The sequence below is a fragment of the Pseudopodoces humilis genome, chromosome 8 (genome assembly GCF_049639895.1).
Source record: "Pseudopodoces humilis isolate 2021_Gansu_Grassland_sample_001 chromosome 8, ASM4963989v1, whole genome shotgun sequence".
Classification (NCBI taxonomy): domain Eukaryota; kingdom Metazoa; phylum Chordata; class Aves; order Passeriformes; family Paridae; genus Pseudopodoces; species Pseudopodoces humilis.
Window position 1 is genome coordinate 15408368 of NC_142207.1, and position 22504 is coordinate 15430871.

Here is a 22504-nt window from a genome sequence, read left to right on the forward strand (position 1 = left end):
GCTGAGATCCTCACCAAGCAGATGGGCAGTAAGTCTCCCTAGAGAGTCTCTGGACAAGAGGGAGAGCTCTAACCCTTAGACCACTTAGCTTGTGTTGTGCCCCTGCTGTAATGGCTGCAGTTAGGGTTGTACCCAAATTTTCTTTATTCTTAGTCCTAAATGTGGTCCTCTGGCCAAGAAAGCATCAGGGATACCCCAGGCCTCTTGGAGAGTGTGTGAGGAACACTGGTCCCTGGCACAAGTCTGTGTCATGCAAGAATAGGGTAGTCAGCACTTTTCTTTATCCCTTGATCCGTCACAGGCAGTGCCCAACCCTGGCCGCTGTGTGAATAGGGTCCACCAGCATTCCCAGCTCATTGCTTCCATGAGACTGATGGAGAAGGCAAGAGGATGCCTGGCTGTGACAGCACAGGGCACACCAGGGAAGGATGTGAGCCTGGAAGCAGCCTGGTGGGGACACCAGGACAGGTGGGGAAAGGGGGAAAATCTTTTTGGACACAGATGGAGAACACCTAGGGCAGACTGTGCTACTCCTCTCCTTCCCCCATTGCAAAGAAAGGGAGGTTTTGGGCTGGGGAGGGAGATGATGGAGGGGCACATCTGGCATGGGGACAGGACACCGGTGCAGGAGGGTGGGAGCAGGCAGCTGGGGGTCGGGGGATGAAAGCATAGGGTCCAGGAGGAGGGAGTGACAGGAGCAGTGCAGAGGCAGCCAGCACAGCCAGGTGCAGTGTGAAGGGCTGGGGGGAAGGCAGGGAAAAGAGGCCAAGTGCAAAGAGAGCAAAGGCAGCGGAAGAAAAGAGAGCGTGGCCAGAGAAGCGGAGATGAAAGGGGGAGTGAGGCAGGGGAGAGATGAAAGGGCCACGGCGCGGGTGCTCCTGCCTCCTCCCCAGGCTCCCGGGGCTCTGTAATCCCCGAGGAGCTGGCTCCTCTCATGTGGTGGCCCGCAGCTGTGTGCGGTCGGCTCAGCCCCACCGCTCCGCACTGGGACTTTCCAGGAGGGGGAGAAACCCAACACAAAACACATGACTTAACCAGTGCCTGCCAGGCCCCTGCGCACGCGGGGTTCGGGGGCACCCTGGTACGCGGCACACCCCGAGATGCCACAACCCACTGGGACCAGGGCCAGATGGCAGATGTGGTCCCCCCTGCTCTGGGGAAAGGTGGCCCAGGGCAGGGTGGAAGCAGTATGAACCTAGCTGGTCAAGGGACAAAGCCATAAGGTGCAGGCAGGAGCTTGGTTGAGCCAGGGAGAAACTCAAACAGAACCTGAGTCAGTGTGGGGTGGCCTCTTAGGGACACCCCTCTGAGGTCACAAAGGTGGGGGGTGCAGGGGCCATATGGGCTTGGTCCTCTCCAGATTTCTCTGCTAAATGCCATACTGCCTGCTGGGCTTGGCTCTAGGCTCCAGGGATGCAGCAGTACTTGGCATATGGAGCTGGAACCCATCCTGGTGGGTCACTAGGTCGTTTGTTTGACTGCTCCAAGGCAAACTGAAAATGCAGGCCACTGCTGATACTGAAGCAGCACTTTCAAGGCACTTGTTACCTAGGATATCTCTGTTCTCCATGCCCATCTCAGGCCACTGCTGCAGGGTTCTTTCTCATAGCAGATGACTTTGCTCCTTGGCAGTCTCCTGCTCATCACTGCTTACTGCAGGGATACTGGGCTCCATAGGGATGTAGACTCTCTTCTCATCTTTGGGGCAGGTGAGAGAGCAGACTTGGTGTCCATGGAGGGTGCTTCATGTCTCCCTTCCCCTTTGTCTCAGTTTTGCCCACCCCAACCTTCTCTTCTGTGCCTATGTGAACCCAGTGAGCTCAGCTAGAAATCTGACTGAGCCTGGGCAGCACCAGAAGCTGCCTTTGCCATCTTGTCTCAGGGATTTTCCTCTCCGCATCTCCAGTTTCAAGATTAAAGATGCAACTTGGCCAGCGAGTTCTGAGCCCCTAGTGAGTGTCACTCTGTTGGAATTTCCCTTTCAAAGGCTCTCATGGAGCAGGGTTGTCAGCTCCACAGGTATTGTCCTCTGGGAAGATCCCATCTAATTCCATTTTTTTTGGCTACATCTGGAAGCAGTCTCACTTCCTCTAGACTATCCCATCCACACTCAGCAAGGAGCTGGAAGGGGACCCTCCGTGGGACAGGGAGGTCTCAGCCTTGATAGCTGTCCCTGCCCATGCAACACCTGACTCCTGCTCTGCACCAGCTGGGGAGGGTCACACCACCCCAGCCACACGCACAGGAGAGAAAGGGCATCCCAGGGTGCTCCCCACAGCTGCACAGCAGTCCTGAAATTGCTCCTGGGAACACATCTCCATGCTGGCTGGGACTGGTGACTCCACTGCTGCAGGGGGCTCTCTCTTCAGAGAGGTGATGAGGGTGCTGCAGTGCAGAAGAGCCCAGCACATCTGGTGAGCAGGAGGTCCGCAGGCCCCCGTCCCTCCAGGTACGAGTCAGCCCTCCCCAGAGGAATGCTCCAGCACAGCCGCAGCTGCAGGGAGGGGAGGCGCTTGCCAGGCGCCGTGGCACGAAGGCATGATAGGGCACGCTCCGCCGGACCATGAATACCTGTCCCAGACACTTAGAGGCACCCAAGGCGTGTACGGGTGGCGCAGGAGCTCACACCTCGTCAAGCCTGGGCGGTGGTGCTCCACCGGGAGAGGAGGCTCTTTCCAGTTCGCCCTCCCACTCCAGCTGGTGAACGGCAAGCTCCGTCTCGGCAGCAACCCGCTTCCCCATCACACTCTGCACGTAGCGCACGGGTCCTGCGGGGGGAAGGAGGGAGGAAGAATGCCCTTTTCTCCCTGGCATAGGGGGTGCAAAGGGTCTGGCCTGAGGCGTGGAGTGGCCTGGGTGGTCTTACTGGGTCCCTCCAGTGTTAGCATGGCTGCTTGAATTAATTGCCAAGGGAGTTGCTGAGCGAGGATCAGAAATCAGATGTGCAACATAGTGAGAGAATAAAGACAAGCACAAGTAGTGGTGCCTGGTGATTTGCTGTCACTTGCTGCTTGCACGGACATGGACTGCATGTCTGTCACATGCACGGGGACACATCCATGTGAGCCTCACCCACACTGCTCACACACAGCTGCACCTCTGCTATTGCTTGGAACAGGCTGCACCCCTCTGGCACACCACTGATCACACTCCCTGCACCAGACCAGGAGCATGTGTCATCTCAAGAGAGCCCCAGATTCTGTGCTGGATTATGCTCTTGGCCCAAGTACTGATGCACATGCCCCTGGGGGCATCCTGAAGGGCTGGCTCCAAGTAAAGAATGAGGAAAAAGCTGAAGCCAGAATCTCCAGCTGTTTGCAACAGCTGCATAAAAATAAGGATGCCTCACACCATGACACTGCCAGTGCAAGTCCTCTGCCATGAGCAGCTGCCAGAGGAAGGGACTTTTGCTGAGCAAAGCTGGGCTGGTAATGATAGCCCTGTGCTGACTAAAGGTGTGCTCCAAACCTCCTGGGAACCAAGGGCTGAGAGCTCAATTTCTATATATTTGGGCTAGCAAGAAGGCACCAGAATGCTGAAACGCTTTTAGCCAGGACCAAGGAGACTGCAGTGCTGGAGGAGTTTGAGCCAGGTGAGCTGATAACCTTTGAGGACACTTGTCCTCAGAAGGTGGAGGCTGTGACAGGAGAGATGAAAAATCAGGAGAAGATTTCTGCCATGTGCCTCCAGATGTAGAGCCCACAGCAAACCTGAAATGGCTGTGAAGTGGAAGGCAGCAGCACTGTCGTTGCCCCCCACATCCCTCTACCTGCACACACTGCCTGCCCAGCCTTACAAGGAGAAGTAGTCTCTGCTGTCATGATGTGTCAATGCTCACTGCTCATGGATGCTGAAGCCTGTCATGGGATGGAGTGTCCTGGATTGTCTTTGATGTGGCTGCCTGATGAAACCACTCCTGCAAGGTCCCTTGGCAGCAGCCCTGGCTGCAGGGTAGATACTCCAGACCTGCAGGGGATCCCATTCAGGTGGTGTTGTTTGGGCTGAAAGAGGAGCTTGACAGCAATGGAAAACCTGGGATGTGCTGGATGATAAGCCATTTTTCCCTGGAAAAACTTAGCAGACAGTAGGCTAGCCCTGCAACCTGCCTGCAAGATGCATGCTGTCAGCTACAGTGCCAACACACAAGAGCTCCTATGGATTATGTAGCAAGAAACAACCAGGCTGGGAATAGGACCCAGAAGTCCTGCTGCTGGTGTCATTTTCATGCTATGTGTCACTCAGACTGAGAGGGAGACTAGTCCTTGTGTAGTCTCTGTAGCCTGGTGCTGCTGCTGTGGGAGATGCCTTGAAGAGACATCCCCAGAGGCATTTTGTGGTGTGAATGTCCCATGTCAGGTACACCCTGCAGTGAAGCATAGCTCTAGATCAAGGCTGAACTAGGCAGGAGTGTGAGGCACTTCTGTTGCTTGACTTGGGGACCAGCCCATGTGCAATTCAGGGGGTGCTCAAGCTGTGAGCAGAGCTGCAGACACAATTGGTCCATGTGGTTCCTAGAACCTCCTGACTCCCATTCCTGTCTAGGGGTTCTTGTTGCCACAGTCCCAGAACTTTAGGATTTGGGGATGCAACTCCATCCCTGCTCTTCTGGGGAGATGTCATTTTCCACCAGACACCTTTCTCCCCTATGCCTCTGCAAAGCCTGGGGCTGTCCTGGCCCCATGATCACCAGGGACCACAGCATCCCGCAGCCAGGCTCGGTGGGAGCGTGGCATTCCAGCTGTCAGCAGAGTGGCTCTCCCTTGCCAGCTGCCCCACACTGTGGCTGCAAATAAACAAACACCCAGAACCAAGTCCCAGCAACTCATCCCCTCCTAACTACGTAATTACAGTGAAGAAGCTGGTGAGCAGCACTTGCAACCTGGCAGGTAAACATGGCTTTCTCCTCCACCGCTCAGGCAAATTACTCTCCTCCTTCAAGGGGAGCAGTAATTTCAGGAGAGGGGTCCACGTTTTTGTGGTGAGGGTTGTGGCCAGAGACTTTAATCTCAGCCTTTTGATGCAGAGCGGGAATAATAGATGGCAGATGTCAACACCCCACCTTGCTGTGCTTCCTGCTCTGGGCCATTTTCCACCTCCCAGTGGGTATCTGAGTTTCCTTACCTTTTCCAGCCCCTGGGCCAGCTGCTGGCTCCCTCTCCTTTGTCAGGATGGGTAAGGGCACAGGGAATCTCAAAAAGCCAGGCCAGAGCTGGCACCAGCCATCCAGGAGATAAAAGAGCCATCTTGTGCTCAGAAGGGCTGGCAGAGAGAGGCAGAAGGGGATGGCAGGGCCACATCACCACCCTGGGCCACATCACCACCCATCTCACTCTCTTGTACCACCACTTCAGGGCTGTGTCTGCTCCAGAGCCAACAGACTAAGCGTGTGCACTTGGATACCTTAGTGATGGGCACCCTTTGAGACCAGTCGGGGAGGTGAGGCTGCCCAGAAAAAGAGATCACCAGAAGATCCCCAGTGATGTAATCTCTTGCAGAGTGAGCCCTGGCTATCGCACGAGGGATGTCCCACTCTGTGCACAAGCAGGTTACATCATTGCAGTGTCCCCCAGTCCTGTCCCCTGCTCCAGTCTCTCAGCCCTACCCAGAGGTCCCTTGGCTGCCACTGAAGAGAAGAGGAGGTGTGAGGAAAACAGAAGGCAGGGGCTGAGGAGGCTGTATGGGTGGAAGAGGATTGAAAGAAAAGATGGAGTGAAGGAGGATTGTCCCAGCTGGGAGAGATGGGTGCAGACGACCTCCCTGCCTTACCTCCCAGTCCCTCCAGTACTCCCCAGTAAGCAGCCCTGAGCTGCTGAGCTTTGGGGCCCTCTGCCCAGGTGCTGGCTCACCATCCCCGTGCTCTTCGCTGCTCGCCCAGCCTGGTGCCACCAGAAGCCTCCCATGCTGAGCCCAGCAGTGCTGGGTCCCTCTGGGGAAGGAGGTGGCGTGTGTCCTGGCAGCATGGGGAGGAGTGCCACTCTCTCCCATGGTGACAGTACAGCGTCCCTGCAGGGAGAGGGAGGGACCAGACAGCCCACACTGCCACACCTAATGGCAATGCCAGGCTGAGTACTGGTGAGTCCAGCTGTGGCATGCCAGCTGGGCATGGCTGTCCCAGGACATGCAGTGGCAATGATTTGAGAGACACTTGGTTTTGTGGGAATGATTCCTGCTGGCCATAACACCCAGATATCAGGTGCATGCTGGCAGCAAGGGGACAGAGCTGGACATGTGGGTGGTGGCTTACAGGTACTTCAGGCTGACTCTGCAGTGTCTCTGCACCGTTAGCCAAGGGCACACACACTGTGGATGGGTCAGACTATCTCAACACACTCTGAAGGAGTGCTGAGTTGTGTTGGGATTGATACTCGAAGTATCGGCCACAACGTGCTGCTTTATGCCCTGCTGGCTTGATGCTCTCCTACAACCTACAGAGCCAGGCTGTTAAATCTACTCCCCTGGACCACTTCCAGCTCAGGTAAATGCACCTGCCAGAACCCCCTTCCCTGCAATTCAAGGGCAGGGCACCATCTTTCACTTGCTGAGGCATAGAAGGGATGCTGTTCCTCCTGGGAATGCTCAGCCGATGTCCAGGATCACCTCTGGCAGGCCCAGGGTTGGTGCTGGCTGCCACATAGCCAGGTGCTGCACAGGAGATGTGCATGGTCCAACTCCCCCCTGACGTAACTCCTGGGAGGCAGACAGGAGTTGCCAGTGGGGAATTGGCTCGCATTTCTTAGAGCACTTGGGGAGCTGTGTGGAGAAGAGGTAATTGTTAAATGTGAGCTGAGATAGGCTGAGCAGGGAGGGCAGGAAGCCAGGGAGGTGGTAGACACCTCACCAGAGCTGGCTTGGTTTATACAAGTTGAGCTTTGTTCAGCATCTCCCCAGGGTTTTGTGGCTGGGAGGTACCATCCCGTGCTGCTCGGATGACAGGGAGCCAGGTGGCTTCTTTGTGGAGCCTTGCAAAACCTTCCCCATCAGTCATTCCTTAGCAGGATGAAGCACTGATGGGAAGGGGCCATGGCAGGACTGCCTCAATTCTATCCCAAATGCTGGTGCCAAATCCCCATAGAACAATGGCCTCAAAAACCCTTGGGAGAGCAGCACTGGGTGCAGATGGTGGGGCCTCCTTATCTGAACCAAGAGAAGGTGACCACAGCCTGACCAGGTCTTGGCAGCCTTTATCTGCAAGCCAAGTTGAGGGCACAAGCAGTGGGGTGGAGACTGTAACCTCCCCCAGCTTAATCATGGTCCTAAATATCTGAAAAAGTGTAATCTGGGACAGATGTTTTGTTCCACATTGGCCAAAGACCCAAGGCACAGGGTTTCCAAGACTTAAGAGCATCTGCTTGGCCAGTCTTCATGGACCCCTGCAGTCCCCATGGGCTCCTGTGGGCAGGTGAGAGATGCCCATAGTGTGCTAGGAGACAGGCCCTGGCTACTGGGACAAGCTCCTTTAGCCTTCAGGCATCCAAATGCATGTCCATGCCCACTAATGTTGATGTCCAGGTGGTTGATGGTGCTGGGACATGCAGTGCTGTCAACTAAGAAGGGCAGATCCATCAATGCATTGCACAAACAGATTAGGTCTCTCTTGTGCCAGATCTCCTTGACACCGGGATCTAGCAGAAAAATGGATTATGGATTAACACCCAGCTGCCCCCCATGGGCAGTCTCAGCTCCCATATGTGTGCCCCAGCTGAGCCTGTGGGGCGCACATGGTGCAGAGCTGGCTCCCAGGCTCCCACAGCCCTTTCTGCTGTCACACATCACAGAAGCAGAGCCTCCTGTCCAGCAGGTATAACCTGTCCTTGTCCTCATCCCGGCACTGCCTTGAACACGCTGCGCTCAGCCAGGTGGCCGGGCTCTGTGTCACCTCCAGCCTGTGTGTCACCAGCAAATCTGGCTGGTGGTGATGCCACCTCTCTGCTTGCTGGTACTTCAATCAAATTAGCAAGTGTCTCCAGGACTCTCCAGCATGTCCTTTCCCACACTGCCCTGCCTTGCTGACATCTCTCCCTAAGCTGCACATCCCCAGCATTACCCTGGCCCGTCCCCAGCACCAGCCAGACACATTGTGTGTGTCTGCACTAAAACCTCACAAAAAAAGGCAAGGACCTAGCTGGCTCACATGCTTACCCTCACCATGTTCACAGCAGCACATCTCTCTAACCCAGGGTCAGTGCCCACAAAAACACATCTGTTCCTCATCTGTGCCCACACAGGGGAGGTCTAATGCAGGAGAGATGCCTCTGTGTGCTTTCTTGAGCAGGGTCACATGCTCAAAGCCAGCCCGAGAGAGGTTCCTTGCTTGTCTGCAGGGATGTATTAAGTCACTCTGAGCCTGCCTGCCCCAAGGCTTTGCTGGCTCACAGAAAGTGGAGGAAAAGCATGAGGATCTGGCTTACACTGTGCTACAGTCTCATGGGTTATATCCAGAGGCTGCACAGCATCTCATGGCATCCAGATACCTCCTCATGCAGCCGTCATGGACCCAAACCATCCCCAGTTCTGTAGACATGACTTCTTGGCCCCTTCACTGCCTGATACTCATCTCTGCCTGGCGGGCAGATCTGGTCACTGAACAGGAAGGCCTTTTCTACAGGTCTCTTGCCTGCTGGTCCTTCCCAACACAGCCAGCCTCTAGTTTTCTGGCTGGCTGCAGGGGTGAGCAAGTCTTCCCCAGCCCCACAGTCTTGTGCTCCCCCATACTGAGCGCTCCCAATTTGGGACAACCTCCCCATCAACACCACTGCAAAGGCCTCTGTGAAAGTCATGGGGAGGGGGCAGAAAATACATCTGAGTCTGTCTCACGCTTTCCACAGCCATATTCCACCTGGCAGAGCGGGAGCAAGGATCCTGGGAGAGGCAGCTCCCTACCTGCTGGTTCCCTTGGCCACAGCTCGGCGGCCGAGCTGGCTCCCCAGCACCTGCCTCCCCCCAGCCTGCAAGCCCCGGGGCAGCGTGCAAGGAGTGACAGGTGAGTTGGCAGCAACTGAGCTCTGGCACCCCTCGGCGCTCCCTCTAAACCAAGCCCTTTGCACGCCGTGTTTCTGCCATGACGAACCAGCAGACATCAAGGAGAAGTAATTTGCTGGGATTCTTCTGGACAGGTGTGTCCCAACGCCCACGCGCCGCTCTCACCCGTGCAGACAGGAGACACGTGCTCTGATGTTTCCCGACACCTGGGCATGGCTGCTGGGTTGTGGTTGCTGGAAACACTGAGGGGTTGGGTCTGTTTCTCTCCAAGACCTTAGATTCAATGGATGGGTATCAGCTCAGGGTTTGCCCTTCCCAGTACACAGGTCATGAGACACCAAACATGCAGGGTCTGTGGGAAGATCACCAAGGCAGCTTTTTTCCCAACAGGACAAAACCAGCTCCAAAGGCTGCAGTGTTGCTCTGCCCTTCCCTCTGTCCCATCACTCTGGAGCATCCTTTGGCTTTAGGCAAGTAAGATCCTATACCCAAGCTGTTGCTCTGAATCACCAGGTCTGCCTCCTGCTGCCATTCTGATAACTGATGACCATCCTTGGCAGAGCCAGGAACAAGCCTTCTGGTCCACTTTCCAGGATTCCCTGGTCTCTGAAAATTCTTCTAGGTTTATAATTCCTGGTCCTGAAGTAATTTTATTCTGTTCCATCTCTTGACATCCCATGCCCCATCTGATGGCAGGGCTTTGTGTAAGCTTAGAGCTGGGCTGAGGGAGCAGGATCTCGAGCAGGGCTAGTGTGGCAGCTTAGTCTTTCCCTAGCAGGGACATCATTCTTGGAACCTTATTGTTGACTGTGTCTGCTGTGAAGCTGGGCTGGTGGGGCAGGCCTTGGGGTCTGGGACATGCCCAGCTCCCAGTGTCTTAGCAGGAGCTCTGTTGGACTGTGAACAGGAGCAGAGGGCATGTCCCATCCCCAGCATGGAGCAGCTCAGTGCCTTGCCCCACCTGAGGACTCTTCCACCCAGGTAGGGTATCAGACCCTTGGGCCAGTGCAGACACCTCTCCTGGGGGCATTTTCCAAGGAAGAGACCCTCATCCAAGCTCCTCAAACCATACCTCCCCTGGCAAGGCACACAACAGCCTCTGTCAGGATGGGCTGTGAATCTCTCCCATCCAGCGCTGCTGCAGGCTTCCCCATCACCCAGGAAAGCCACAAGTGGATGGCCAGCAAAGGCATACATACCCCAGCATCTGGTGAGGCTCTGGCATGCTCTGCCATAGCCTGAGCTCAGTGACAGCTGGGCTCAACCCAAAGTGCTGATTTGGCTGAATCCAGGCCAGGACAGTTCCTACACTTCCAGCAAATCGAGAGGCTGAGAGCAACACAGACTTGAGGATCTGATGGCAAAAGCAGCATCCCACAAGACCCCTGTTCCCTGCCCAGCTCCCACCTCTCATGGGGCCAGCTTAGCCTGAAGAGGAGTGGTGGGGTTGGTGTCTGGGAACTCCCTCTCTGCGGCTTCCCTCCTAATAAGGAGGGGATGACGCTATGTGTGCAAGCTGTTCCTAAGGGAGGAATGTCCTTTCTTCCCTTGCCATGTTGTGGCTGGCTAAGTACAGGCCTTCAGCTCAGCAGCCTCCTCCTGGCTTGCTGCTGTAAAGTGTACCTTCCACATCTGGCCTGAATGTTCCACAGCTGCTGGGCTTACCCTCTCTCTCTCTTCCCAGCCTATCTGAGCCTGGCATCACCAAGATAGTGAGGCCAGAAATACTGGGAGAGGCTGGGATGCACTGGGAGGGGATGGTGCTTTGTCTTCCACAGGGATGGGCTGGCACAGGGTTCTCTCCCACAGGTGGAGGAGGAATTTTGAGGCTGTCATATGCCTTAGACCACTATAGTGGACTTGCTTATATGGTTATAGTGCTTCTCCTGGTATAGCTGTAAGCTGTATACAGCTACAGGGGAACCCCTTTATACTCTGACAGGGATCACTGACCCAGGAGGCTGCCCACCTTCATGCGGACACTTTCTCACCTCCCCCTGTGCAGCAACAGAGGAGGGGTTCCAGTTTAACAGTCCACGGTTTCATGTGGACACTTCCCCTGCCCCTCCCGCCCTCGGGACTGCCCCTTTGGCCACATCTCCGCTGCCCAAGACTTTGATTTGCTGCCGTGATAAACGCCGGTGAAAATGGCACGGGCTGGGGTCATGCAAGCAGAGCCCCTGGCTGGCTGCCCCACGGATGTGTTTCCAGTCTCTGCAGACCCGTTTGTCCCTCGGGGGGTGCCAGGCCGTGTCTGCAGCCCTGCAGCAGCATCGGGAGCACGGAGAGCTGGCCCGGGCTGCCGTGTCCCTCCGTGGGCACATGGGGTGTGGGTACAGGTGTGCAGGCAGGTGCGTGTGCATCCACTGCCCTCTGCTGAGCAGCGCGGGCAGCTCAGCGGGGCTGAGCCGTGCGGGGCTGCTGCCAGCGGGCAGCCACCGGCCACGGGCATTGGCAGCTTCGTCAGGGGCTGATTTTGCTATTTCTACCCCTCTCGTCTCTCACTGGGTGTTATTTTCTGACCCCAGATCCTTGGCTTTCAGCTCTTGTCCCCGTGCCACCCCCAGCCTTCCTTGCCATACCTTTCCTAATTTCTCACCGAGCTTGGTCCCTCTCTATCCTTTTCCCATTATTTGGTTGGAGTGTATGTGCAATTATCCATCTAGTTTTTACTACCCCCAGCCTCAGGCAAGTAGATCCATCTGAATTAATATCCAGGAGCTGGGAGGCACAAAGGAGCTGCTGGTGGCAGCTGGAACTGTGGGACAGTGGTGTACCTGCCCAAGCCAGCCCTAGTGAGTGGTGATGCAGCTGCCTGCAGCAACCATGCTCCACTCTGCCCTGTCCCAGTCTTGTGGGGCACTTCTTCCCAGTCTTCACACCCAGCTCATACAGCAGTTGATTGCAACAAACCAGTGGAGTCTGGCCAGGCACAGCCCCCTGAAGGATGCTGAGAAGGCAGAATTGTGTCTACAGGGCCAGATTCAGACTCTCCGCAACATCTCTACTTGTCTGAGGAGATACAATCACATGCTTTGATGCCTAGAGGGTCTCTGATGGGTCTAGGGTACATTTAGCTGCCAGATATATTGAGGAGGAGCTGCTCCCCCCTCCACATACTTTCTATTCCCTCTCTGCCTCATTGTAAACAGGCCACTTAATTCAAAGTCTGCAGAGGAAAGGAGCAGGAATCTCTGGTTATGTCTGTGCTGGTAAAACAAACAGTCCCAGGGCATTGCCAGGCACAGCACTGAGACTGTCCCCATGGGAATTTTTAGCACTGTCCTTTTATGATTTTGTCTTGGGCCAGCTTGCAGTGACCCAGGCAATTTTTGCTCACAGTTTAGGAGTTAGCCTGGGTTGCGGACAGTCCCAACAGGATCTGGCACACAGGCTGTCCATTTGCAGGATGCATTTCACAGCCTGGAGGTGGGCTGGTCCATGACAGAAATCCCCTGTGACAGAGAGAATGCCCAAGTTTAACTTAGTTTAGGGCTGTAGAGAATTCTTCCCAGAAAGACTAGGAATGGATACTTTGGAAATGCAGCCCCATTGCCCCTGACATGTCTGCTCCAGGCATTTGGAGGGGTCTCTGGGTAGAGGAGCTCTCAGGCCAGGGACAGAAGTGTGATTCTTTTCTGTAGGTATTGTGCATTCACGGTTAGGATTAATGTTAGGGAGAGTTTCAGTTGCTGGACTGTGGGACTGCAAGCAAGGGAAGGGCTTGGGACAGAACCTGTTTGGTGGGATGGGGTAGAAATTCATACATCCATGACACAGGAGACCCTCAGCCCATTTCCCTCTAAACCTGTCTCCCACATACATCAATAGCAACAAAATTTATTCACACATTCAATGAAACATTAGAGTGACCCCAAAAGACTTCCACCCCTGGGTCTTTTCAGGCATCACTTGCCCTCTCCCACAGTGGCCACACAATACCAGCTGCATTTACACGCCTGCTGAGCCTGAGGGGGGTGGTGAGGATGCACACACGTGTGTTTGTGTGTGTGAGTGTGTATAAATGTGTGTGTGTGTAAATGTGTGTGTGTGCTCACGTGTGTGTGTTTGTGTGTATAAATGTGTGTGTGTGTGTATAAATGTGTGTATAAATGTGTGTATAAATGTGTGTGTGTGTGTATAAATGTGTGTATAAATGTGTGTATGAATGTGTGTATAAATGTGTGTGTGTGTGTATAAATGTGTGTATAAATGTGTGTATAAATGTGTGTGTGTGTGTATAAATGTGTGTATAAATGTGTGTATAAATGTGTGTGTGTGTGTATAAATGTGTGTATAAATGTGTGTGTGTGTGTGTGCTCACATCACCACACAAGATGCCCCTGGCATGCCGTGTGCCTGTGTTTGCACTGCACTTGCCATGTGCATTTTAGGGCACGTGTGGGATCTGGCAGCCTGATGCGGGTGCTTGGCGTGGGCAGGGGGTGTTTTGCTCAACACCTGCCTTCACCTACGGCTGCGGTTTTGATGCAGAGAAAGACGGGCTTTTGATGTCTGCGTGCGCGTGCTCTGCGGGTATTTCACACACCCTGCGTGCAGCCCGCGTGGAGGGCTGTTTGCACATGCATGTGTGTGTGCACGTGTGTGAAGTGTGAGATCAGTGTCTCAGCTGGCCGCCACTCCTGCTGGAATCCCTGCCTCCCAGGCCATGTTATAGATGAATACACTTGAAAGCATTTTTTCCCCCTTAGCCATCAGATTTCACTGGGAGAAGAAAAGGAACTGGGCACTTTATCTTCATTAGCAGCTGGGAGCCTCTTGGGGCAGCTTTAGTCCGGGTGATGCTCCCTCCGCCCCTGCTCTTATCCCCTGTCCTCACTCATTAGCCCTTTCCAGAGGGCAAAGGGGCTGGCTGGCAGGGACCTGCGGTTTTGCTGTGTCTCTGTTCTTGCTGACCGCCATGTCCCCGAGCCCTATGGCCTCCTCCAGCTGCCCCTAGGTAGCAGGGCTGGGAGGGAAGGGGAGAAATCCTTTTCCTTATCTGCCCTGGGAGACCCCAGAATCATTTCAGACTCCAAGAAGCTCCTTCAGTTGCAAGCTGCTGCCACCTCTGGGCTTGGAATGGGCTTTGGCCAGCACTGGCTTAGGGTCTGGAGCAACTGGGGACTGGTATGGTGGTGGCTCCGTGGCCAAGCCCCCATGGGAATAGCTGCAGCTGGGTTAAGGACAGCCCTTTCCTTCTGGAGCTGCTCATCAGTGGGAAGCAGTCATGCCTGCATCCATTAATACTCAGTAACCATGACAACTGCTGTGGAGCTGTCATCCTGTCCCCAGGCCAGCCACCACAGGGTTCCTCTCAGAAGGGTCTCAGGACAGCAGCTTTCCTTGAATCACTGCTGTGTGTGAGGTGCCCTGTGGGACTGCACATTGCCTCACTGCCGAGGGCTGGGACATCTGGAGGGGACACAGCACTGTTTCCTGCAGCGTGCTGGGGCATCCCTAGGCAGGGCCAGGGGTGCTGCTGACAGGAATGGGGCAGGATGCTGGGGCTGCCACGGGGGAGCACAGGAGCAGAGAGTCTGCTCCCCTCTTGCAAGCCCAGATGCTAGGGTTTCAGTGAGACAGAGAGGCAGGGGTGTTGGGGGCAGACTGCCTTAGGTAACATTCCTTCCCACTTAAAAGAAGCCATAAATCACTCATTCTTTATTAAAAGCTCTGCCTGACCGGGAGAGAAATGTCAGGAGCATAAATCAACTCTACTGCTCTCTTGCAAGGGTCCTGGCTTGCCAAGGACTGCTCCCTCCTCTGTCCCCAGGTAGAACACAGCACGGCCACACTATTTATACCTAGCCCCACGGACAAGGGTTGGGGATGCAGGTCAGGGGCTAAAGATGTGAGCTGCTGAAAACCTAGGCTTTCTGGGCCAATCCTTACCTGGGGAGTTGTAAGGAATAAAAGCAGGGTCTATCCAGGGAGCATGGGCCCAAGTCCTTCGCTTCCCCCTGCTTCTCAGGGCCACAGGGAGAGCTGGGCACTGCCCTGGCCCTCTGGGTGCAGGGATGCTACAGAGGTGCTCATGCAGCTGTGGGCAGAGAGCAGCCCCTCCTGGAGCCACCAGGAAGGAGACCCCCTTCTCCTTCTACCTTCCTGGCAGTGAGAAGGGCTGGCCTTCCCCAAACACGCAGCCTTTGCTTAGGAACTGAAAGGCAACAGATGAAGCCTCTGATAGCCTGCAGTTTTGCCCCAAAAGATGAGGATTAGCCCCATTTTGCTGTTCCTTGCCCAGCCCTGCAGCAGAGCTGGGGGATGGGGAGTTCAGCAGGTAGGAAAACACCCCTTCCAGAGCCCAAGGGCAAGCTGTATGGGACAGGTTGCCCATGCCTGCCTCCTGCCTGCATGAGGCCAGGCAGGGGGGTAAAGGTAGGCAAGAACCTGAGCAGGAGGAGGACTCACACACTGTTAAAGCATCTGTGGGCACTGAGGTAGTCGCTCTTGCTTCTCCATCTCCTGTTTTTCCAGTTAGATGTGTGGCTTAATATAGCAGCACTTATGTTGTAAAACATCACTCATAAAACAGAGAGGATGTGCTGTGTGGGAGCGTGTGCAAGCCAATCCCCAGCTGCTTTTTGATGTTGGCCTGGAAATTGCAGCGTCTTGGCAACGGCTGCTCGCTGAGGTTAGTGTGCAGCAGGGCCAAACCTGCCCCGGGTGCAAACCCGCAGTGATCTCTGGATGAGCTTGAAGGGTTTCCATCCATTCCAGGTTCTCTGTCCAGAGGACAAGGGATGGGAGCTACTGGGGGGTGCTGGGGCCCATATGTGCATACCCCTGCAGATCTCAGCCCACGCCTGGTGCCATGGGAGCTTTTCCTTAGTGAGGAGGAGCAGCAGGTATGGCTAAATCTGGAGCCCAAGGGATGGGCAGCAACCAGCAGCAAGTACCCATTGGCACTGCCAGCACTGACTGGGGATGCTGAGGAGGCAACCGTGCATGCTGATTGTTTCTGCTGTGCTGGTGGGAGGAATCGCTGCCTTGGCTGCTCCCAACAGCACCGGCCTTTCTCAAGTGATTTCCCCCAGAGGGGGAGAAGGCTGATAAAGGAAGCTGGTGGGGCAAAATCAGACCAGGCTCAAGTAGTTTGCACACAGCCAAGCTTCGGCACGTGGGAAGGCTGAACACTGGGGGCTTCAACCTGCATGGAGGCAAGGGCTTGACTCTGTGGGGTAGCACCAGGCTGGACCAGGCAGCCAAGGATAGCTCATCTTCTTATCTCAGCCCAGGCCTCAGCTGGAGAAGGAATGGGCTGTGAGGGGAAAGAAAAGATGAGGGGGAAGGAGCTGAGATCTTTTTGCTTGAGAACTTGCCAGGACTCTTCCTTCAAAGGGAAGGAAGTCCTAAGTGCAGGGACACAGGCTTTCATCAACCACTTGCTGCAAACCCCGAACCCCATGGGGCTGTTTATCCTGGCACAGGAGAGCCTGTAAAATGCAGCCCTGATCTGGCCCAGAGAACACGGCTTTCCTCCCTGCAGCAAGCCCAGCAGCCGGGCTGTGACAGCTCTCCAGCGCCGTGCTCAGTCCCCACACAGCCCTGGAGCAGCTGAGGGTCATCAGGGCACTTGGGGTCCCATCTCAGCTACTCACAAACCTGAAAGCAGGCCCCAGCCCAAGGGTGAGGGGACATGGGCAGCCCTGGGAGCTTGTCACCACGGCTGGCTGGCACCCCCAAAGGGTCAGACCTGTTAACTGTGTCTCCCAGCTGGGCTGACCCAAGGTGCCCTGGAGTTTCCCACATTCCCTCCCGCCTGCCACCCATCATATTTTGCATTTCTCCCTCTATCTTATCTCCCTGCCAGCTCACCCCTTTGCAGCTGGTGTCTTGTTTTCCCTCTGCCCTGTCCCTTGCTCCTTGGCCTCACCTGCTCCAGCTCCAGCCCAGTTCCCATGCCGAAGGGCCTCAAGGCAGGTCTCTGATAAGGACCAGACCAAACAAGAACCTTTTGTGCCATGCTGAGCTCATTCCCAGGAGCTAGGAGAAGACCTGGCCTGGGCAGGGCAAAGAGCAATGTACAGAGAGACAGAGTGGTTCAGTGCCTTCATATGGTATCAGACATGCAGCATGATCCTGCTTCAGTTTCCCAACATCTTTGAAAATCTTTCCTCTGTCCTGCTCAAAGAAGCTTACGTCTCCGGAGCAGGGAGGGAAAAGGGCCCATGACGTGGGCTGGACTGGGGAGGGAGGGCACATGTCCTGCTGAGAGATGCTGTCAGTGCTGAGCCCTGTGTGCACAGCGGGCCTGGCAGCCAGCAAGTGCAAGGAATAAAATTCTCCCCCCTCCCGACCCGCTGCCGGGTTAATATTCCCTCTAACGACAGACGGCTCCTTTTATCCTCTCTCGCACTCCCGCCAGTGATTTAATCTTGGAACAAGCCATGATTATTTCCTGTACAGCTGCCTCCCTCGCTTCCACCGCAGACCAGGCTTGACAGCATCCCACCAGGCAAGGAGCAGACTCTCCTCCAGGGCCCCAGTCTAGCCATGACCGAGGGCAGACAGACCCTCTCCAGCCCCCTGCCTTCCCGGTCCAGCACTGGGGGTGCCCTGGAAAGAGGAGAGACAGACAGTGATGGGAACCCTTCGTGGGACTGGCAAGCATTAGGGGAGAAAGGAAGGTATGGTGGATTGCACATGGAAGGAGGTGGATTGCTTGACCAGGGGATCTTCCAGGTCCAGCTTCATGAGGCAGGTCTAGGGCTGTGAGAGGAGTCTGGTGGGTGCCAAGCTATCTTTGGGAATTATCATGGTATCATCACAGAAACAATTACCCCTGAACCCCTCAAAGCTAAGACAGCTGGATTTCAGGCTGCCAGTCCTTGGCGCACGGCTGCTGAGGACTGGCAAATGCAGGTTCTTCTCCCAGAGGTCTTTGCTGTGCTTTTGATCTCACAGGGTGGAAGTGCTTGAGCAGATTCACCTCAAGCACAGGGCCACAGGGCACACAGCCTGGAATTCTCCATCACTGGTCACAGCAGAGCTGATGGCATGGCCAACAGCAGCTCCAGAGGGTCAGTGGATCCTTGGGGACCCACACACAGCTAGAATGGGCAAGATCCACTTTACATGAAGAGCTTGGCAGGATCTGGGACTCACCCCATCCTCCTCCAAACCCTGTAAAATCATGAGGCCAGAACAGCACTGAGGACGACCTCCCGAGTCCCCTTGTGTTGCTGTTGGGGAGAAGGCTTCCAAAAACTGTGTCAATATCCACTGTCTTCCCGCAGACAGGCAATTACTGCTGGGCAAGTAGGGCTAATGGGGGCCAGCGCTTCTCACCAGAGCATAGGCACATGACTCATCCTTCACGTGTGCATTACCTGGAGGGCTGGGGAAAGCCAGAGTCCCTCCTTGCCAGGGTAGGGAAAAGAAGCCGGCCAGGGCCACCCCAGAGGCAGCAAAACGTGGGGTGCAGCTCCACCTGGTGGACAGCCAGCCCCCCCAAATGTCACCCGGTCCCTTTGGCCACCACACGGAGACAAGGAACCACAGGAGCTTATGGCTCTGCCTTCCCAGTCACCATCGGGAAACAGAGCCAGGGGATGCAGTCTCGTCCCAGCACTTGGGATGCTCCGGCACCTGGAAATGCTGAGGCAGCATTGACCTGTGGATGCACACACTGCTGCAAGTATGCAGCTGCACCTGCCCATGCACACAGCCTGGGCAGAGAGCACCAGGAGAGCTGATGCAGAGCCAGCTGTGCCCCCACGACCTGCCCTTCGAGTACTGAGTGTCCCATGTGCCTGCAGGAGAGGTTAAACAAAGGCAGCCGCCTGCCTGCCAGACGGAAACAATCCCGAGGGCTGGATTGTTCAGCTCCTGCCAGCCAGGGAGGTGTGAGAACAATTTTTACCAAGAAACCAGGGGTCCTGGGCTCAGCACCCGGCATCTGCATGATCCTGGATAAATCTTTGCTGACTACCAAGGAGGATACTTGCACGGATACTTTCCTTGCCCCATGCTTCCCTTTGGCCTCTTCCCCCAGGATTCTCTGCAAACACAGCCTCCTGTGGCATCCCTTCCATCCCAGCACAGAATCCTCGTCCTTCCATCCACAGCCGTTTCACTGCCAGGAGGCTCCAGAGATGCTCCGAGCTTCTGGCGGGTTGGGAGGTGCTGGGTCTTCGCAGGTGAGACAGCAGGAAGGAATCACCGTCACCAAATAGGCAACCAGACGCTTTCCCTCAGAGCCGTGGAATGTTCGGCATTCCACAGCTACGCCAGTGCCCCTGACAGCCCGTATCCCCACAGCGGAGGGAGACAAGGAATTACGGCGACGGGCCGGGCACACAGCCGCTGGAGACACATCCCGGAGCCGGGGAGGGGACCCGAGCAGCGCTGGACCAGCTGCGGGGCGGCTGCCGGGAGAGGGCAGCACAGCCCCCGCCGGCCGGGCACCCCCGAGCCCCCCGGAGCCGCCCCCGAGCTCCGCCTCACCCTTTCGGGGGCTCCAGCGCAGAGACCGCCGCCACCTCCCCGTGCTGGGCTGGCAGGGGGTCTCTGATGGAGCCTGACTTGGTTGCAGAGAGGATAATTGGCCCTTCATCAACCTCTATCACCCTGCGGCTATGTGGATTTTCTCCTGCCGCAAGACTTTACAGATGTGCTGGCAGGCATTTAAGCAGCCCATGGCGATACTTGGTACTTCCCCGTTGTTCCTTCCTATTCCACCCAGCGCTTAGAGGTTCTTCCCTGAGGGATTTAGTGGCAGCGGTCCTGTGAGGGATGCGGGCGGGAAGCATCGCCTCGGTGGCAATCAATCCACATGCTCACTCCTATGTCAGCAAGGACGGCCTTGCCTCCCCCACCAGCAGCCTAGTGGTCTAAGAGCAGTCCCAGAACCCATCTCTCTGCCCACAGATTAAGAAGCAGAGATGTGTTTTCATGTGGATTCAAGCCCGCCTCTGCCTCGCACGTTTTCCACCCAGAGAAGCTGCATTTCTCCAGCTCTCTGAGCCATTCCCATCACCACGGTTCAGCAAATGGCTGGACAAAAATAGCTTCTCTCCAGGGCCTGCAACAGGGCTGCCCGACTTGGCTGTGCTCTGCTTCACTCCTCTGTGTAATCCAGGGCCGATTGTGGAGCAGGGGCTGCACAAGCTCCTCCAGCCACCGGGGGTAGGCACTGCTCCCCACCCCGAGCCACACAAAGCAGGTATTGCAGGGTAAACCTTGGTGGACCCACAGCTGTTACCCCCTGCCCTTGAGGGCTGGGATGGGGACAGAAGACAGGTGGAAGGCAATAAGGAATGGAAAAGGGAACTGGCTGGGGTATTCAGAAGCACAAGCCAGTTCCCCTCCCTGGGTACTGCAGACATCCTGCCAGGTCCTCTGTGGCTTCCCAGCCCCTCCTAGCACAGGCAGGACTTCAGCTGGAAGCTGTCTGCTGTGTGGCCTGGGGAGGGGGAGCATCAGGGCTGTCAGACCCACTCACTGAGAGGTGTACTGAGACTCAGCTCCGTCTCCGTGGGTAAAGCAGTGCAGGAGCTGGCTGGCCAGCTGCTGCCAGGGAGACAGTCTTTTCCCTGCCTGCCTTTGCCAGTACAGACAGACCACAGCACAGCAAGTGAGCTATTAAAGAACAGCTCTAGCCAGCCAGCAAACACATGCTCATTCATCATTCTGTAGCAGGCAGGGGGACGTGCCAACTGCTTTAAGCCAGGACCCATCACAAAGCCCGTGCCCAATAGCTCAGTAGCCTGGAAGCTGTCTAGGGGGCCCTGGACCCTCCAAAATGCCTTTTATGTCATGGGGGTGCTGGGAAAGCTGCCCTGCCCCAGGCTGAGAGCCCGTGCATTTCTGAGCCAGAGCCCCAGCATGGGAACATTATGCCAGAGGCAGTTTGGAGAGGATGCGACAGTTGGCACGAGCTTGCCTGAGCTGCCCCCACATTCCCACCTGAAGCAGGCAGACAGAGCTGCACAGCTCGATGTGCTGGGAGGCTCAGGTCAGCCTGAGCAGAGCGAGAGACTGGCAGGCACCTGCAGGGAACTGTGTGGATCCTGCAGGTCAGTGATAGCTCTCTCAAAGACTTTTTACAGTATTGCTTACAGTACTGGTTTTATACCAGCTTCTCTTTCCTGGTGCTGCTGTCTTCCCACCTGTCCCCTTCCCTGGAGCCCAGGCAGCTATGCTGAGAACCAGACTGCTCCAGCTTCCCATCTGGAACACCCCTGATTCAGGACAGCCCCTGCTGTCATTCCTGCATATCACTGTCTGCCAGCCTCAGGGCTTGAGCCTGAAGAATAAAACTAAAGAGTGGGGAAAAGATCTCCCCCCTTTCACATGGAAGTGCAGCTGCCTCCCATGTAAGCTGCAAAGCTGCTTCTTCCTGCTGTTCTTGTGGGGCTTGGGTAATTCCATAGTGCTTGCAGGAAGCTCTTGCCACTGTCAGCAATGCTGTCTTGGAGAAGGACTAGGAGCCTGCTGACCTCCTCTACCCCAGAGCTGCTGCCGCAGCAGGACACAAGCTGCAAGCAAGAATGGAATAATGCCCTGGAGCTCTTCTGCTGCTCATGGCTGAGGCCTTGAGCTGCATTACTAAACAGCCCTGAGCTGGATTTTTAAAGAGGCTTCAGCCAAATGTCCCCTCCTGGGAGTGTTAGGAGGTGCACGCACACCGAGCAGAGTGGTGCAGGAGCCACAAGCCCAGCCAGGGCTGGAGAACTCTCTGGCCTCTGCTGTGAAGTCCAGCTCATCACTGCCAAATAGGAATAGCCTTTATGAATGAGTTCTGGGAACCAGTTTGGGAGAGCTCACAGAACGTGGGGGAGGCTCTGTGTGAAGTGATCTGAGAGCAATTTTACTTCAACAGGAGCAAGCAGTACGCAGAAAGGTCTCTGCTTCCTCACCTGAAAAATTCAGCTGTGGGTTTCTGATGAGACCATGTGTACACATCACGTACATTCACATTAAGAAAATCCTTAAATACACAAAGAGAGCAAAGACAACAAGGTCCTTCCTATCCCCTCCCTAGGGCTCCTCCATCTTCTTGGCTAGGTTGAAACCAGCTATGTATATCTAAAGGTGCTGACTTATTTGTCATCAGGAACCTTGTCCTGACTTTCTTCCTGTGTATTTATACCCCTTTACCAAATCCTTGTGGTTACTTCAGCCCAGCCTAAGCTGGCCTTGAGTAGGTAATGCTGGCCCAGATCCACTTTGGTTCTGGCCGCTCCCAAAGCAAACCTCTGCATCTGAGGGTCTGTGTGTACACGTGCCTGTTCTTTGCAGATGCCACTGCAGGGATGGCGGCTGGCCACAGTGCAGGATATGTGAAAATGAGACTTGGCTCTTCTTCCCTGCCGTGGCCCAGAGGGCATAGCCTCTCCCCTGCTCCCAGAGAGGCAAGTCAGCCCCAAGCATCGGGGGGCCAGTCTAAAAGCCTGAAACATGGCTCCGAGTCTGCGCTTTCTTTGCAAACACCTTCAGCATCAGCAGTGCAGGAGGAAGTGGGGAGGGGAGAGGGTGGGCTGGTTTAGCTCCTCCCAGCTGATAACTCATTACCGCC